This window comes from Sebastes fasciatus, chromosome 12 (assembly GCF_043250625.1).
Source record: "Sebastes fasciatus isolate fSebFas1 chromosome 12, fSebFas1.pri, whole genome shotgun sequence".
In the NCBI taxonomy this organism is placed as follows: domain Eukaryota; kingdom Metazoa; phylum Chordata; class Actinopteri; order Perciformes; family Sebastidae; genus Sebastes; species Sebastes fasciatus.
In genome coordinates this window covers 1,837,823-1,854,360 of record NC_133806.1, presented here as the reverse complement: position 1 = coordinate 1,854,360, position 16,538 = coordinate 1,837,823, and the positions used below count along the sequence as shown (strand labels likewise).

At 38.8% G+C, this 16,538-nt stretch overlaps 1 protein-coding gene across 9 annotated transcripts in view; it reads left to right on the top strand.

Moving 5' to 3' along the window:
• Positions 1-5,208: 5,208 nt before the first annotated feature.
• adgrb1a (adhesion G protein-coupled receptor B1a) overlaps positions 5,209-16,538 on the top strand; it is a 169,891-nt gene continuing 158,561 nt past the window's right edge. For all 9 annotated transcript variants that reach the window (XM_074652547.1, XM_074652546.1, XM_074652542.1 and 6 more), the window contains exon 1: positions 5,209-5,766. The gene's annotated coding sequence lies outside the window, so the exon portion shown is untranslated. The remainder of the gene's footprint in view (positions 5,767-16,538) is intronic.

The window sequence follows — 16,538 nt, the reverse complement described above, 5'->3', positions numbered from 1 at the left end:
AAAAAAACTTGTGATACGTAGGTGAATCATTCCAGATAACTAGGAGTCTAAAACTCTAGACCTGTCAGGAGTCTGTCAGGGAGCTACAGCCAATGAGGACACAGGTTGAGGGGAAACCTGGTGGAGGAGTTGTCTGTAACTGTGTGTGCTGCATTTGCGACACGGACCAAAGTTGTTGATAGATTGATAAATATTGAAGACGTGGAAACAGGTTATTATGTGAAGGAGTGTGTGTGTGCTAACGACAACATCAATCAATCAGTCAATCAGCAGTGAGTTGTGTATAATGTGAAAGTAGAGCGATCTGACCACTTTGAAAGTTGTGTGGTGTGAACTTGGCTATAGGAACAATGGCTAATGATTGAGAAGGTTATTACTTGGTCAATCTAATAGCCGGCCGTAGGCATATGCTAATTAACCAGCTGCTCAGGGCCTGCCAGTGCCAACACTACTGGGGGCCTGAATGAACACAGTAGGCGAGTGAAGACCTTGTTCACTTCTTCCAGAATTTACATATTTTTAAATTCCTTTGTTGAGCAGGTTAAGTGGGTACAGCAATGAGTGGATTCATTCCTTTTAAAAGAAAACAGAACTGAGCTGTATATTGACATTTTATCAAGTTAGAATTTATTTTATTTTCACTGATTTTAATTGTAATGCAGAAACACTCTGTGGCAATAATTTGCAGTTTGCTCTTCAGTTTGCGCATGAGTGACTTACTGTTGTCAATGTGCATTCCAAGTGGGGGGCGATTTATCCTAAATTAATATCTTAATGTTAGTAATCAACTGGGGAATTTTCATGGTGATATCTATTATTTATTTACTTTACCCGATTCACCTGTAGTGTCTTAATGTACGGAATTTTACAATTCATATCTTTAAAGGGGACATATCGTGCTCATTTTCAGGTTCATGTTTGTATTTTGGGTTTCTACTGGAACATGTTTACATGCTTTAATGTTCAAAAAACACATTATTTTTCTCATACTGCCTGCCTGAATATACCTGTATTCACGCTTTGTCTGAAACGCTCCGTTTAAGAGCATTTCAACGGAATGGCAACAGAATAGCGTTGCTAGGCAACAATTTGGGTGCATGTTTACTTCCTGTCAGCTGATTTCATTTACATACACTGCAACAGGAAATAAACTGGGACACATTTAGTATGTTTACGTTTAAAACCGTGTAATGGTCTAAATATTGTAGATTTGTGACATCACAAATGGACGGAAATCCTAACGGCTTGTTTCAAACACACAGTTTCTGAATACGGGCTGTGTGTATTTCTGCGTATATTGAGCATTTTTTTTTTATAGTTTAACGGTATTTATATATCACTTAAACCTGCTTTATAATATAAAACACCTGAAAATCTCACTTTTTACAATATGGGACCTTTAAAACATAATTATTTTAATGCCAGTGATCAACTGGGATAGTTTCATGGTGATATATACAGTATTAGTTACCCTGTTCACCTGTAGTGTGTCCCCTTAAAATAACACTTATCATTTTATAATCTATATATTTTTTATTTAATATATATGATTTTATTTTTGTATCCAGTTGTGAGACTCTGTCTTATTGTGGGGCCCTGTATCAAAAATCTAAGTTTTAATACCTTTTTTCATATTGGGAATCAACTAAAATATATTGCTGATATTTCTAAAAGTTTAATAAAAACCAGCACAAACTGAGACACGGCAAACCCGGGGCAAGTTTACATTCCAGCTCTGGAGTAATGCTTGGTCTCTGGGTTTTCTGGGTCCCTGGGCAAAATATACCAGCTGCCATGCGTCTGCTGTGTGCTCTTGATACTGAAAGGCAACTGGATGCAAACACAATGCACAGGAAGTTGGAGGAACCAGGGAGTCTCATATTTACCCAGAGGCTCCTGAGCCAGTGCCATAGCCGGGATTTTAGTAATACTGAGGTCAAAAATGCAAACCCCCTTCAGCACCAACTCATTTCCCAAAGACGTTTTTGACTAGCATTTACTGTATATACAGTATAATCCGTAAATGTAATCTCCCTAAGTATTTATGGGTTACACTTTATAATATCCATCATTTATAAATGGTAAATTGATAGTTAATTAAACTTAGTTAATAGTTATTTTACTGTTAACAAACAACACAATGATAATTAATATTGTTTACTAATTATTAGTAATGCTATGTTATTTTTAATAATGTATTGCACACATTATAACATTGTATAAACTATATATATATATATATATATATATATATATATATATATATATATATATATATATATATTGACCTATTAATGATTAATATATTATTTAAACCTTAAATAAATTGTTTGAAAAAACATCTATAATAGATAGATATTTGTAACACAACATGTTAATGGTTACTAATTGGTTTATTAATGGTTACTAATTGGTTTGTTAATGGTTACTAATTGGTTTATGAATGGTTACTAATTGGTTTGTTAATGGTTACTAATTGGTTTGTTTATGGTTACTAATTGGTTTGTAAAGCATCAATAAATTTTATTTGGACGGCTATTATAAAGTTGCAACTGATGATTATAATATATTGTTGAATGATTAATAAACACTTTGTAAAAGCATCTGTAAACATGATTTAGATAGATAGTTAATACTTTGTCAGTGGTTAATAATTGGTTTCTGGTCCATCTATCTATGTAATGTTTATAGATGTTTTATAAACAATTTCTTAAAGGTTTACAAATAATTTGGCAATCACTAATACATACTTAATGTAGTATATCAAATGTTATAATGTGTGCAACAATAATGTTATAATTGTTATTGTGTCTTATCAGCTATGATAAAATACAAAAACATTTTTTTTCATATTACTCAAAATAATGATAAAATAACATAGCATTACTACTAATACTTAAAAAACAGTATTAATTATATTTTGTATGTAAACAATAAAATAACTATTAACTACTTTTAATTAGCTATCGATTTAAAGTGTTTACACTTCCTTTGTGCTCTCAGTATCGTATCTAAAGGAAGTCTCTTAAATATATAAATATAAATATATAATTTAAAGGTGCTATTGATCACATTCAGCCACCAGATGTCGCATCCTCCCTCCCCCGTTCTCCGTTGCTTTATTTACTTTCATTTACTAGTTGTAGCCATTTACCGTCATTCTTAGCCATTTATCTGTTTTTTCCCCACGACCCAGAGATACCACGTCATACTAACGCACGTTTTACTATTGGCTCACAAGCCTTGTTAGAAGTTGGAATCGAACTTCAGATATATTATTATATATCATATATATATATATATATATATAAACAAAACATTCATTTTGGACATGCCAAAATTTCTAAAATGATTAATTCACAATCATAATAAAAAAAATTTCAGGAAAAATCATACCTTTATTCAGCACCTTTCTAAAGGTGCTGTGGATTTATTGTTATTATTATTTTTAATATTCATCTACATAACAATTTTTTTTAACAATTTAATTTTATGTTTGGTTAAAAAAGCACACACCGATAAATTGAAAAGTCTATTTAAAAAAACAGATAAACTAAAAACAGAACTAAATCTAAAAACATAATCAGTCTTCTAAAGCCAGCATGTGTAATAAGTATGCAGCGTGTGAGGACATGACCTCAGCTGTCTCTATAGCTATGTCCCTGTTTGACTGGATCTCCATGTTGGTTTAGGATATATATTTAGGATATATGTTGGCTAATGTTGTTTCCCCTCCACATAAACTGGTGCATCACTCAGCCAGCTGCATTCCCTGAGTGTTTTTCTCTAACCTGTAAAGAACCCTGTGTTGAGGCTATTTATTAAACATGTCCTCTTTGTGTGGTAAATGTAGGTGGTGCCACAGACCTGACACAACATCTTATTGACTCTGTTTGACTCCAGAAGAGGGGGCTGATGGGAGGATTTTCTACTGAGAGGAACCCCCTCAGCTTTGGACACAGTAAAGGCAGAATCTGGCAGGAAATTAGGCGATTTTGCCTTCAAAATAAAAGCATTCCCAAGGGGGATGCTGTTTCATGTATTGTTTTTTTTCAGTGGAATGTACAACAGAAACAAAAAGTAATTACATTTACACATATCATAAAGAAACTGACATGTTATTATAAGAGACATGTTGGAGGCTATAGATAAAGTGTGCCTATCCTACAGTGTGTTTATGCTATACAGGTTCTGGTGGTTATGAAAATAACCATCTACTGATAAAAGATACACATCACAGCACTATAGGCTGCTTTACATGGGAATGTATTTTTTGACTGCATCCTGTATCTTCACTTACACATCTATACGCTTTTAATTTTCAGAGATTGACAGGCTTTTGAAAATATTATTAAAAATAAAAAACAGAAAAGCATATATATATAAAAATATCTATTAATAGATAATGAATAGATAGATATTTGTAACACACTGTTAATGGTTACTAATTGGTTTCTAAAGCATTAATACATTTTATTTGGATGGCTATTATAAAGTTGCAACTGATGATTATAATATATTGTTAAATGATTAATAAATACTTTGTAAAGCATCTATAAACATTATTTAGATAGATAGTTAATACTTTGTCAGTAGTTAATAATTGGTTTATGTTCCATCTAGAGAGAGAGAGAGAATTTATCTTATTTTATTAAATGATTTATTGATTTTATTGATGCTTTACAAACCAATTAGTAACCATTGACATAGCGTTACAGATATCTATCTATTATAGATGTTTTTTCAAACAATTTATTTAAGGTTTACAAATAATATCTTAATCATTAATAGTAATTATATATATATATATATATATATATATACACACACATATATACACACATATATATATATATATATATATATATATATATATATGTGTGTATATATATCTATATAGAGAGAGAGTATATTTTATTATATTAAATTATATACAGTATATATAGTGTTATTTATAGTATTTTTCAAAATAGTGTTTTTGCTTAAATGTGATCAATGGTTCATTTGACAGTGATCATATTCTGCGTTAATCAAGAGCTTCTCCAGAGAATCATTTGCAGCGATTCCCCCTAATTTTTATTATTTATTTATTTATTTATTTTTATTGTGAAGGATTTTTGCTGGAAGTGATTCTGGTCTTAACTTGAGTCTCTTGACAGTAGCTCGAGCCCCGGGCTTCCAAATAAGGAATCCGGCTGTTGCTGCGCGCGGACGCACACACAGACTCACAGACAGACAGGCACGGACGCTCCAGAGCCGCGAGCTGAGGGACGGAGGCTGCCCAAGACGCGCGCGAGAACCCTCTCTGATTAAACCTTCACATGCACCTGGAGACTGTGAGACCTGGACACCAGAGAGAGACAGGAGACAGGAGACATCTCCGTGAACAACTTTTGGAGACGAATGTCAGAATTTGTGGAATAACAAAAACAAAACAAAATTGTGGATTTTTATTTCCCTTTATAAATAAAAGAGGAGCACGAGGACGAATCTTCGGTGGAGACATTCTGGATTTTCTGAACCTCTTTTTACGCACAGTCGGAACTAACGCACATCCATAACTCCTCTCTGAGTTTCCTCCTCTTCTTCTTCATCCCAGTAAGGCTCCATCGTGTCCTGCTCAGTAGAAGACATCCTAGTGGTGTCCTATGAGGCGTTGTGTTTTGGACTTATTATCCAGGACTTGTCCTCCAGGCTCCTGGATCTGGACGCACCGAGCTCTGACCACTCACAGGATGCATCACAGGGACTGATAACTTACTCAAGGTAAAATGACATTTTTTATTATTATTATTATTATTAATCCCTCTTATTGACCTCTTAGTGACACCACAGCTCAAGTTTACTGCACACACGCACACGCACACAGACTCACAGCTGGTTTTCTGTCGTTTTGTTTTGGTGAGCTGCGTGTCGGTTTGGTCTCTGTTCTGGGCGGTTTGGGGGCAAAATGATCACGAAAGAGACCGATATCAAGTGCATTCTCTGGAGATGCATTCTGGTTGTTGTGTTGTGCCACCACTCCTCTTATAATGTGGTCTGCGTTCAGTCAGGTTGGAGAGCAGCACTGGAGTCTCCAGTCTGGTGTTCTCTGGAGGCGCACCGATGAATTTCCCTCCTGGGATTAATAAAGCTTCATCTTATCTTATCTTATCTTATCTTATCTTATCTTATGAATCAGCCTGTCAGACAACAACAGTGTGTGTGCAGTCCGTCAATAAATAAATGTAGTATGTGCAATAAATAAATGCAATATGTACATATGTGCAGTCTATAAAGTGGTATATAGGATGTATAGTGTAAAGTAAGTGTAAAGTGGTTAGAGTCCAAGATGGTTGCAGATATAGTGCATGTTTAAAGGTAGATAGTGCATGTTTAAATAGTGCATGTTTAAAGGTAGATAGTGCATGTTTATAAAGGTAGATGGTGCATGTTTAAAGGTAGATAGTGCATGTTTATAAAGGTAGATGGTGCATGTTTAAACATAGATAGTGCATGTTTAAAGGTAGATAGTGCATGTTTAAAGGCAGATAGTGGTCACAGTCTGAGCTCCACGGTGTCAGCCCTGGAGGATGGACGGTTGCTCTGGGGAGACAGTCGGTGTTTTGCATAACTTCGTTCAAAAAACATGTAATTGAATGAGTCTCTGCTCGCTGGCAAAGGTTAAACACCAGCTGGGTTGTAATTTAAGACATTTTCAGAATGAATAAGCGCAACTCTTTAAATCGGCACATATGGAAACACACACTGCAGGATTTATTATTTCAGTAAACATTCATGTTTAAACTTTTAAACTGATTTCCTCCAGACACATTTCTCACGTTTTAATTTCTAGCCCAAACATTATGTCTTTTAGCTTCCATAAGGTGATGTGACATTTTATGAGAATACCAGCTCGTAGGATGCCTTTTCAAAGCAGTGTGTGTAGCTTTGAGGCTGCATTTAAATGCAAGGTTGTTTTTTGTTTTTTTTAAATTGAGTTTGATGCTTGGCTTCTCCATCCATCCAAGAGAAAGCTCTGCGTATCCGGGCAAAACTGGTGCATGACTTGTGGGAGTTTGTCATATTTTAATGAACTAAAAGTCTAGATATCATTCTTAGTATTTTTCTAGCAGGCTGAGCTGTAAGTGTGGAGAGAGACAAACCTAAAACAAAAACAGAAAGAAAAAGAAAACTGTATCATTCAGTACCTTTAATTATTCCTCAAACTTTAAATCTGGATTTAATGACTAGCCATCTTTAAATAAATGCTGCATGGATTAGAATAGAATGTGCTCCAGTAATGCCTTGGTAATACATGCTGATCAGCCAGTGCCCAGTGATGCTTATGAGAGAAACGTAGCTGCTTTCTTTGCAGTGGAGTAGGCAGATGAATGCTTTGAGCCTTTTGCTGTGGCGCACTTTCAGTCAGCCTGGTATCACTCACGGATGGCCAGCAGTCTTATTGGCCACAACATGGCTTGTCATTCACTGTCCCCTTCTGGTGCAAGGAGCCTCCCTCAGCTCTCCTCCTGCTGCAAGACTCAGTAATGTCCAGCCCATGGCATGATGCATGTGCATACACAACCTGATGGAAATGACACAGACAGGGCAGGATTCTGTTCACTTTCACAGCAGTATGCTTTGGTTGGATTTCAGGTTAGACTTAGAGACAATCTAAGTCTGTCTGTTTTCCTTTTCTTTTTTTTTTTTTGGTCGTCAAAATATCCTCACAATAATTTAGTTCAACCTCAGACATTTTTACCAGATCATACTACTGCGGGGTGCTATAAAAACACTTAAGCCCATCCCTTTGGATGAGACAGGTTCAATTTCCATTAGCTTATGTGGTGAACTGACCGCTGTTGATTTATAGCAGCATCATGTGGGCTTTCTTACAAAGGGCACAGAGCTGAAAATGCAGAGTCATGCTGTATATTTTCATTAAAACGTGTATATTTCAACAGGTGAAGCCGTGGTCTTTAAAAGTCTGGTGAAAAAAAAAGCAAAGTAAAGCAGCTAATTCAGCTCTTGACATTTTATCGACGTTACTGTTTTGATGCATGTACGTTTTAATATGGGAAGGTTATACCTGCTGGTTTAATGTAGGAAAAGCAAGACCAATTCAGTATGCCGTTTTAAACGTTGATGCCAATATTTCCAGAATCAAATCAATAGTTTATATTAAAATTGTATAAAAGCCTCAGAAAAAAATACTATTACAAGACATTACCTGAACTGAGATTAATGCCATTATGTTTGGGTTAGCAGCTCTTTTAAGCAGTCCAACAGTGCAGATATACTCAGAGGTCCAGATACTTAAGGGATTTAAGGTCAAACTATATGAAAAGTTCCCTTGCCACGTTGTACCTAGTGTCCCTCTGTATTGTTCTACTGTTGAATCCAACCCTTTCATCTGCTTTACTGTTACATATTCCCCTTAAGGGGTGGATGTAAAACTCCATCTCCCTCAGCGAAACACCTGCAGAGGACCCACGTTACTGCAGCTTTTGATGCCTGTTTGCATTCCCCAAAGTGTTCTGATTGTGGTCCAGTGGTTTGACCTCTCATTAACATTTAAATGTTCAAACCAAGGCCCTGCAGATCAGGGATGTCACCAGAAATTTAGTAGTCGATACCAATACCAGTGAAATTCCACGATTCTCGATATCCAATTGGATACCACGGTGAAAAACAAAAAACAAAACAATCATTATTTCAACACACACTCCTTTACTACTGTTTGGATACTTTTTTTTCTCATTATTTTACAAGATTACATTTGAACACATCATGATAACGTTGTACGTGAATAAAGCATCATAATGTAAATCAATGCAACCCCAGTATGTTAGCTGTTAGCTCCCTTATTTAGCCTAACAGGATTGTGCTAACAGCCAACAGCTAACGTTAACGAGCTCTCCTCCTGACGATTTCAACACAGATTTGTTGTTCACAGTGTAGGGATGTACCGATATCGGGCCGATACTGAGTCAATTAGCTGGATCGAGTATCGTGACAATGGGGGCCGATCTATTCAATTCAATTCTATGTTTATACACTATATACATTATAGACTGGAGTTTGAATTCCTGTTGAAGTTTTGACCAATTTGTTGCTGCATTAAAAACACGAATTGTAATTACTGTTAATTATGAAGATTTTTTTTTTACCAAGTTGCTGGTGAAGGTTTTATTATTTCAATAATAAATAACAGCTCAGTAAATGTATATTTATTTGCTCAATTTTGTTTTACAAAGTCAGGAAAGCGATGTTTAAGTCAAAGCCTGATGTTGCCTTACACATAACAGAATGATCCCAGTCACTTCCTCACAGTGAGGCATACAGCTTATTAATTAAAACACCGGTATCAGATCGGTACCAAAGCCCAGGTATTGCTATCGGTATTGGGACTGAAGAAGTGGGATCGGTGCATTTCTAATTATCAGGGAAATGCTCCGTCGTCTCTGGTGGTGACTGTCACCTTTTCAAAATCTTGGCATTGACTTTCCAAAGTATTTGTTCTCGTGACATCCCAACTGCAGACGTTAGACCCACATTAACTTCCTCTGCATTCACCACAAAGATATAGCGGGGGGAGTTCCATGTTTTGTTGCAAGAAAAGTAAATTTTTGTCACAGTGCCACTTAAATCCAAGCAAGACCTGCCACAAGACTCCGAGGAGAGTCAAGTGTACAGGACTTGTCTGCTCTTATGACAGCACATGCATTCCTGGGACTGTGCCAGGTTCAGAATCTGAGACCCCCCCTCCTCCTCTCCTCACCCCCCCAGGTATGAATATTAGCAGTCGACTGTTTTATCCGCAAGAAAGAGAGCAGATAACATAAATAGACTCAACAGTAGTGCCCCTGACAGGCACGGCTGGCTCCGAGTCACAGGGATGAGACAAGCCGGCGACACAACACAGGCCTTTTCAGAGGCATTCATGCATGTTTTTTTTAACCTAGATGTCCTCCTTTGTTTCTGCATCTTACATCCTCCCGCTGCTTGGGAAAATACCCGCCGCCGTCAACTCACTCGCCTTCCCCTCCATCCTCTCATCCTTCTGATCACTCCCCTCCAAACAAGGCTGCAGTGTCCAAGGCTGTGTGCTATCAGAGGACCTCATATCTGAATTTGTGACATCAGAGGGAGGAAGAGGAGACAGTGAGTTGGGGGGGACAGAGGGAGTCATTGAAAGAGGGGAGATGAATAGATGGGTGACGAGGAGACAGTCGACCGGGATGATAGAAGATGGATTAAAGGCGAGATAGAGAGGGACTGTAGACACAGGGCTGTGTGACATAGATAGACAGTGCTATTCTGCTGCCTCTGAGCGCCACACATCGCTTTGTGTGTGACACCCACCATGCTTTGGAGTAAATACACAGCAATCAGTCAGCACAGATAGGCTAGTCACACACACACACACACACACACACACACACACACAACATAGGCACTTTAAAGGTGAAACATGCCAATATCCCATGTCCTAATGGCTTCTCGACTGTGCTGTGGGGAGAAGATCTTTGCTTGGAGGTTGACCAGATCCTGCAACACCACTGGCTCCACTAATTAGGGACTAAACAAGGAGCTTGGGAAGGGTGCTTAATGAGGCTTGGCCAATGTGCAGCGTGAGACAGGAACTCAGGCTGACAAGCATGTAACAGCCACAAAGCTTTACCACCAAGAGCCTCAATGGCTACATTCACACCTCAGCCCTCAACACTCAATTCTGAATCTCCGTTTCATACGGAGGATGGAAGTCGTATCTGATGCCAATATGAGCTAATGTTGGCGTTGAAACAGACATACAAAGTTCCTGTGACAAAACGTAGCACCTGATTGCGAGGCTAGTCATCTGGCTAGCGGAGGGAATTTGTACTTCTGATGATAAAGTTCAATCAGTGAATGCTTCACCAACAAAATACGCTATGCACCGAAGATGGCAATGTCAAGTTTCTATCTGTTGTTTTAACTTCATTGTGAAGTGGCAATGTAATCCCTCCATCAGTAATTTGTTGAGATGCAAACACAACCTATGTTGTATTCAGTCATGTCTGTGGCGGCTGTGTAAATCTTAGCTCTTGTCTTTTGAGAGTAAAATACAGAAGTATCAGGACGTATGGAGGTGGAGGGTTGGTTCAAACCTTCACCCAGGAGTCCGGTGTTTAAGTTACGTAGGCTACGTAAGAAGTTACGTTACAAACAGAGTTCTTTTTACCCAAACCATGTTTTTCTTTCCTAAACTTAAACCTGCAGTAAACAGAATGTTTCTGGCATCACTGGGCAAAAAAAACATAATAACCTTTCAGCATATTTTAAGTGTTCTGAGAGAAAACTAGACTCCTACACCTCCTCATGGCTCTGTTTTCAGGCTTTAAAAAATCTGACGAAAGTCTTTGGCCAATCACAGGTCCTTCCAGAGAGAGAGCGTTCCTATTGGCTGTTCATTCAACGGATGCAGCTGTCAATCACTTGCAAACTCCGACCAAAAGGTCAAACTAGGCAGCGCTGATCAAATATCAATCAATATTATATTACGTTAATGCCTATTTCTCTCCTCAAATGTTGTCAGAATCATCTTGTGGTGTTCTGTTTAGCTGTAAAATGAGAAAGTGTGCTCCGGCTGGTGGGCGGTGCTTGGATTTCCTCAACTGATCTCAATTAATTTATGAAAATTGTTGTCAAAGCTAGGGTTGGTGATACTCTTCAAAAACATGTTTTGTTATATCTGTTGAAATTCTTAATTACATCCCGACAGCAGTCCTCGTATAAGTCTGTCCAATCATTTAATTCGGGCCGAACCACAGATTTTGTATATTTTTGAGAGGATTTGCTGGAAGGTGGAATTTGCCAGCACATTTGAATCAGTGCTTGGTCTCTTTATAAGAACTATGCCTTCACTTTTACAAGACAGTTCACAATAGAGCGAGCGAGAGAGAGGGTGACCTAGAGAGCTGGGGCCACACAGTATGGGGTGTAGACCATGTGTGCACCAAGACACCGGAGAAACATCAGCACTTTGGTTTGAAAAATTGTGTCACTGAGCAAAACTGTTGCTATTACCCAGTTTTGTAGCTGTTATAGGTTATGCCAAGTACTGCCATGCGGTGTGATTGGATAGTTTGTTGCCGGGGTGAATTTGGCACTTACCAAGGAAGAGAGAAAACATTAATTCCAAACAGGTAAAATGATATATTTACCTCTATTTATTCCTCTGCTCATTCATGAGTGAAATGACAGCAGTCGCTTTCTGTATGATCACTTAATCATTCCTGTTGCTAAGGTATGAAAGCTGGTGAGGTGCTACATGGGGCTTTTTGTTTGGAGAACAACTGTCGAGAGAGCAGCCAAGCATAAAGTGAGTCAACGCTGGCTGGTTGACAAAGGTCTTTATGAGCATTAAAATACAACTCCTGTGTAGATTGAACAAGCTACAAGCATCAGTGTACAGGTAGCCAACCTTTCTCTCATCTCCAATCTAAACATGTGAAGAAGTCCCTATGCTTTGTGAATGTGTGTACAAATAAATGCACTATAAAAATCTATCATCTTGCACAATCGTGTGGAAATTAAATGGTTTTATTGAACCACCCGTGAAAGGACTGATGACCCATTTGTTAATGTGGAGAGCGTGTGAGTGAGCTGATCGTGAGAAGGAAACAGCGTAGTGCTATTACCACACATTTGGAGGTGGTGAGTGGTATGATTAAGCCTCTGGTTAGGAAGCCATGTTGTGCAGCACTGGTTATTGATTTATATAAAGCATTTGACTCTGTTGTCTTGAACTGGCTCACGGTTCCCGACAAAGCAGGGAGAACACACGACAGGGTGAAACTGTTTATTAAATAGTGTTATTTCATAAAGTATTGAGATGTGACCAATCAGCACATCAGTGGTGTATGTGTCTGGAGGTGTTGCATGCTAAAAGAAAAGCCAACACCAAGCAACTAAACCAGGAGACGGTGTGTGAGCTGAGAGGGTGAGGCAGTGGCACTGGCCAGCTTTGGCCCAGGTGAGCTACGACCTGCATGCTCTTGCTGGTTTCCACCCGAGCTTCAAAGTCGCCATGGAATTAAAAATACATTTCCCCAGTTGTAATTCTGTGTCCCTGGATTAATTGTTCATTTACCTCTCGTTATATGCCAAATATATGTTTGATGACTCATCCTGTACTCGGGGGCGTTTACAAAAATTCATCCAATCAAATGAGACTTTGGGCGACTAGGTAGCCAATCGTTTGTGGATTGAATCAATACACATTCTTTGATCGAAGTAGCTAACAGAGCGGTATGGAGGGAGACACCAAGAGATGTGTTTTTGGATATCAGTGGGCAAAAGAACGCTGTTTTCATTTCCAAAACGATGTGGATGAGGTCTGATTCATTCAAGGGGAACTTTAGCGATTTTTCAACCGTCTCCGTCACTGCAGCGCCGCAGTACATGCAGTGAATGTCCACCGGAGGACTACGCGAAACATCTGCCGGAGTTTTGCCGGCAAGGGTGAGCAAGGGGCTCCGGGCGCCGTTCATCTGCATGTACTGGCTGTTAACACACAGCAACGTTAACACACAGCAACGTTAACACACAGCAACGTTAACACACAGCAATGTTAACACACAGCAATGTTAACACACAGCAACGTTAACACACAGCAACGTTACCACACAGCAACGTTAACACACAGCAACGTTACCACACAGCAACGTTACCACACAGCAACGTTAACACACAGCCGGCTGAAATTCAGCAAAGTTTCCATTTCATTTCACCCTCGTCCTCTGCCTGATCTAACAACAAGGTGAGGAAGTGAGTGTGTGTGGAGCCAACGGTAGGGATGGGCGGATCCATACTGTGGGCTAAAATATAAACATAAATAAAATGTAAAATAAAGTAATATTAATTTGTGGTAGACAGTTATTGCAAATGAATAAACTGATTGTAAACAGTTACAGAATATAAATATACAGAGATGTTAAGGGAATTAGAATAACAATATAGTCATGTGATTTACCTTTAAGTGTAATGATCTGTTTGTTTTTTCCTAAAAAAAAAAAAAAATCACATACCTATGTAAGAAATGATCAATATTGGTATTGGCATCGGAAAAATTGGATCGAGCTAACCTCTTAAGCCCGCCCATTTTTTAGCAGCCCAATCAATTGCAAATGATTTTATTTAAATCCGTATTATTGTGACTGTACAGCGCTCATATATTGTGATTCACTGTGAGATGCGTCACAGTGCAGCAGTCAGAGACGCTCTAGCGTCCGTTTCACAGGGACTTTAAGCAGCAGGTAGATATTAAAAGGCTTCAGTCTCAGCTGTTAAGCTGTCCTTGAATCATGACAAAAGGAAGTAAACGCTGTTCTGAGGAAATAGGAACAGACTCCTGCATAACAGGCAGCTTGTAACATCTCAAGGCAAACCAATCGAGGTTGCTTCCTTTGTTAAAATACTTGAGCATTTTGTCTATTTTAAACTGCATGCGGATAGCGTTTTTAATTTCAGATACAAGTAGTGCTTTTCCTCTCCTCGTTTGTCTGAAATCTTCAGACACGTTTCCTGGCACAATGCCCTGGGATTTGACTCTGGTAGCATATTTACGACACATCACAGTGATTTGTATGCTGTGGTTGGACGGTCATCTCTTTATATGCAGAGATCAATTCACTGCCTGACATTTATTTATAAGGCCATCCTGAGGTAGTCTCCATCGTACTTATGAGCCTTTATGGCTCTACTCTGTAGGCATCGGTGGTTTGAGGTCAAATGAGCCTTTTTTCTCTGTTTGAACTGCATTTGAACTGAAATGGGTAGAAAAGTATACAGGTATGCTGTTGCCAAGAAAACTCAACATCAAAAGAGAACGGAGTAACTCCAGATGAATTCAGCTACAGCACTCCGGCTGGGAAGTGAATAATGGCCTTTAGCTCCATCTTATTTGGTTTCTATTAAAAGGTTTGCTATCTTGGGCAGGTCTCACCTCTAGATGAGGTTGGGATGTCAGCGGGTTTTAGGCCTTACTCTCTTTAAACATTTAACTAGTTCTGAAACTAGACTTGCTCTCAGGCAAAGATGGAGCCTCCCGGTGACTTCCAGTATCTCTGGCCAGAAACATGCTGGTCATAAATACTGGAGTCCTTTTAGAAAAAAGACTCGTCCTTTTCACAAGTGTTGAAAGAATTTCATTTTACTCCGGTAGTAGAGTCTGACCAATTACAGTCCTTTTAGTCTTGTATTACTAGGGATGTCACGGTACCAGAAATCTAGTAGTCAATACCAATACCCGTGAATTTACACGATTCTCAATACTAAATTCGATACCATGGTAAAAAAACAAAACAACAACAATAAATCCTCTGTAATTCAACACGCACTCTTTTATTAAAAACATTTGAACATTACAAAAAAAAAGAGGCATGTAGCCTTTAAGTGATAAATAAAAATAATTGACCCATTTTGTTAATTTTGGCGTATCAGCGGCATGTTATCAATCGATAGACGACGGACGCTACATACTGACCGTGAATGCATCTGGTCCGTCAGCTCAGAGTAGTAGGAGCAGGACGCAGAGGATTTATTGTCAAAGTGAAAAGCAAACACACCTATTTGGCAATATTTCACATTTAATCCCAATGCTATAAGGGAACCATAACGTTAATGAGGTAATCGCCGCGAGGCGGATGGAGCCGTCACAGCCGGTGTGCACGGAGCAGCGGCGTCAGGTAGACCCCCGCAACGGAGCCCCGCAGCAAAAGCTCTACCGGAGAGGCCAGACACACCGCCACCCGACAGTAACGATCAGAGTCAGCGCTCTGCACATGTTGACCGTCATCTTTCTTGTAAAATGTCCGGTGTAATCGGTAACACCGGTGTTGTCACAAGTTTATTAACCGGTGGGAAAATGTCTTCACCGTCACATCCCTACCAACGACCGTTATAGGCATCGTACGGTACCTTCGGTACTGTAGAAAAAGAGTACAATCACTTTTTTTTTAATTTTGGCAGTATCGGAGTTGGGAAGTATCGGTTCTCGTGACATCCCTAATTACTAGGGATGCGCCGATTTATCGACCGACTATCGATATCGGCCGATATTCACCTTGTTGACTGCCATCGGCCTATCAGACATTCAGAAGACATTCCCCGATGGCAGTGGCCGATGTTTATCTGTTGTGTTGCATCAATGCAGCAGCATGTCGGGGGCCGCCTCATCACAGTCCTTTTCATCTCTTCATCTGCTCTCCGGTGTTCTGCCGTCACTAGTCCTCTATAGTGGAAGGCGTCATTCTCTCGGACGGATAAAAAAAATAAAATGAAAATGCTAAAATAGGTCACCAAATATGCTTTGGCTGCCATTAACATATGGGCGGACCGCCCATGTGAAGTTTATGTGTGAGAAACACTGTTTATGTTTGTAATCACTTTTACATTTAATTTATGTTTCACAAAAATATTTATATGTATATATTTTTTTATTTTATATATATATTTTTTTAAATGTAGAGATCTTTGTTTCCCTGGCACAAAAGGGGAGTAAGTAACAGCAA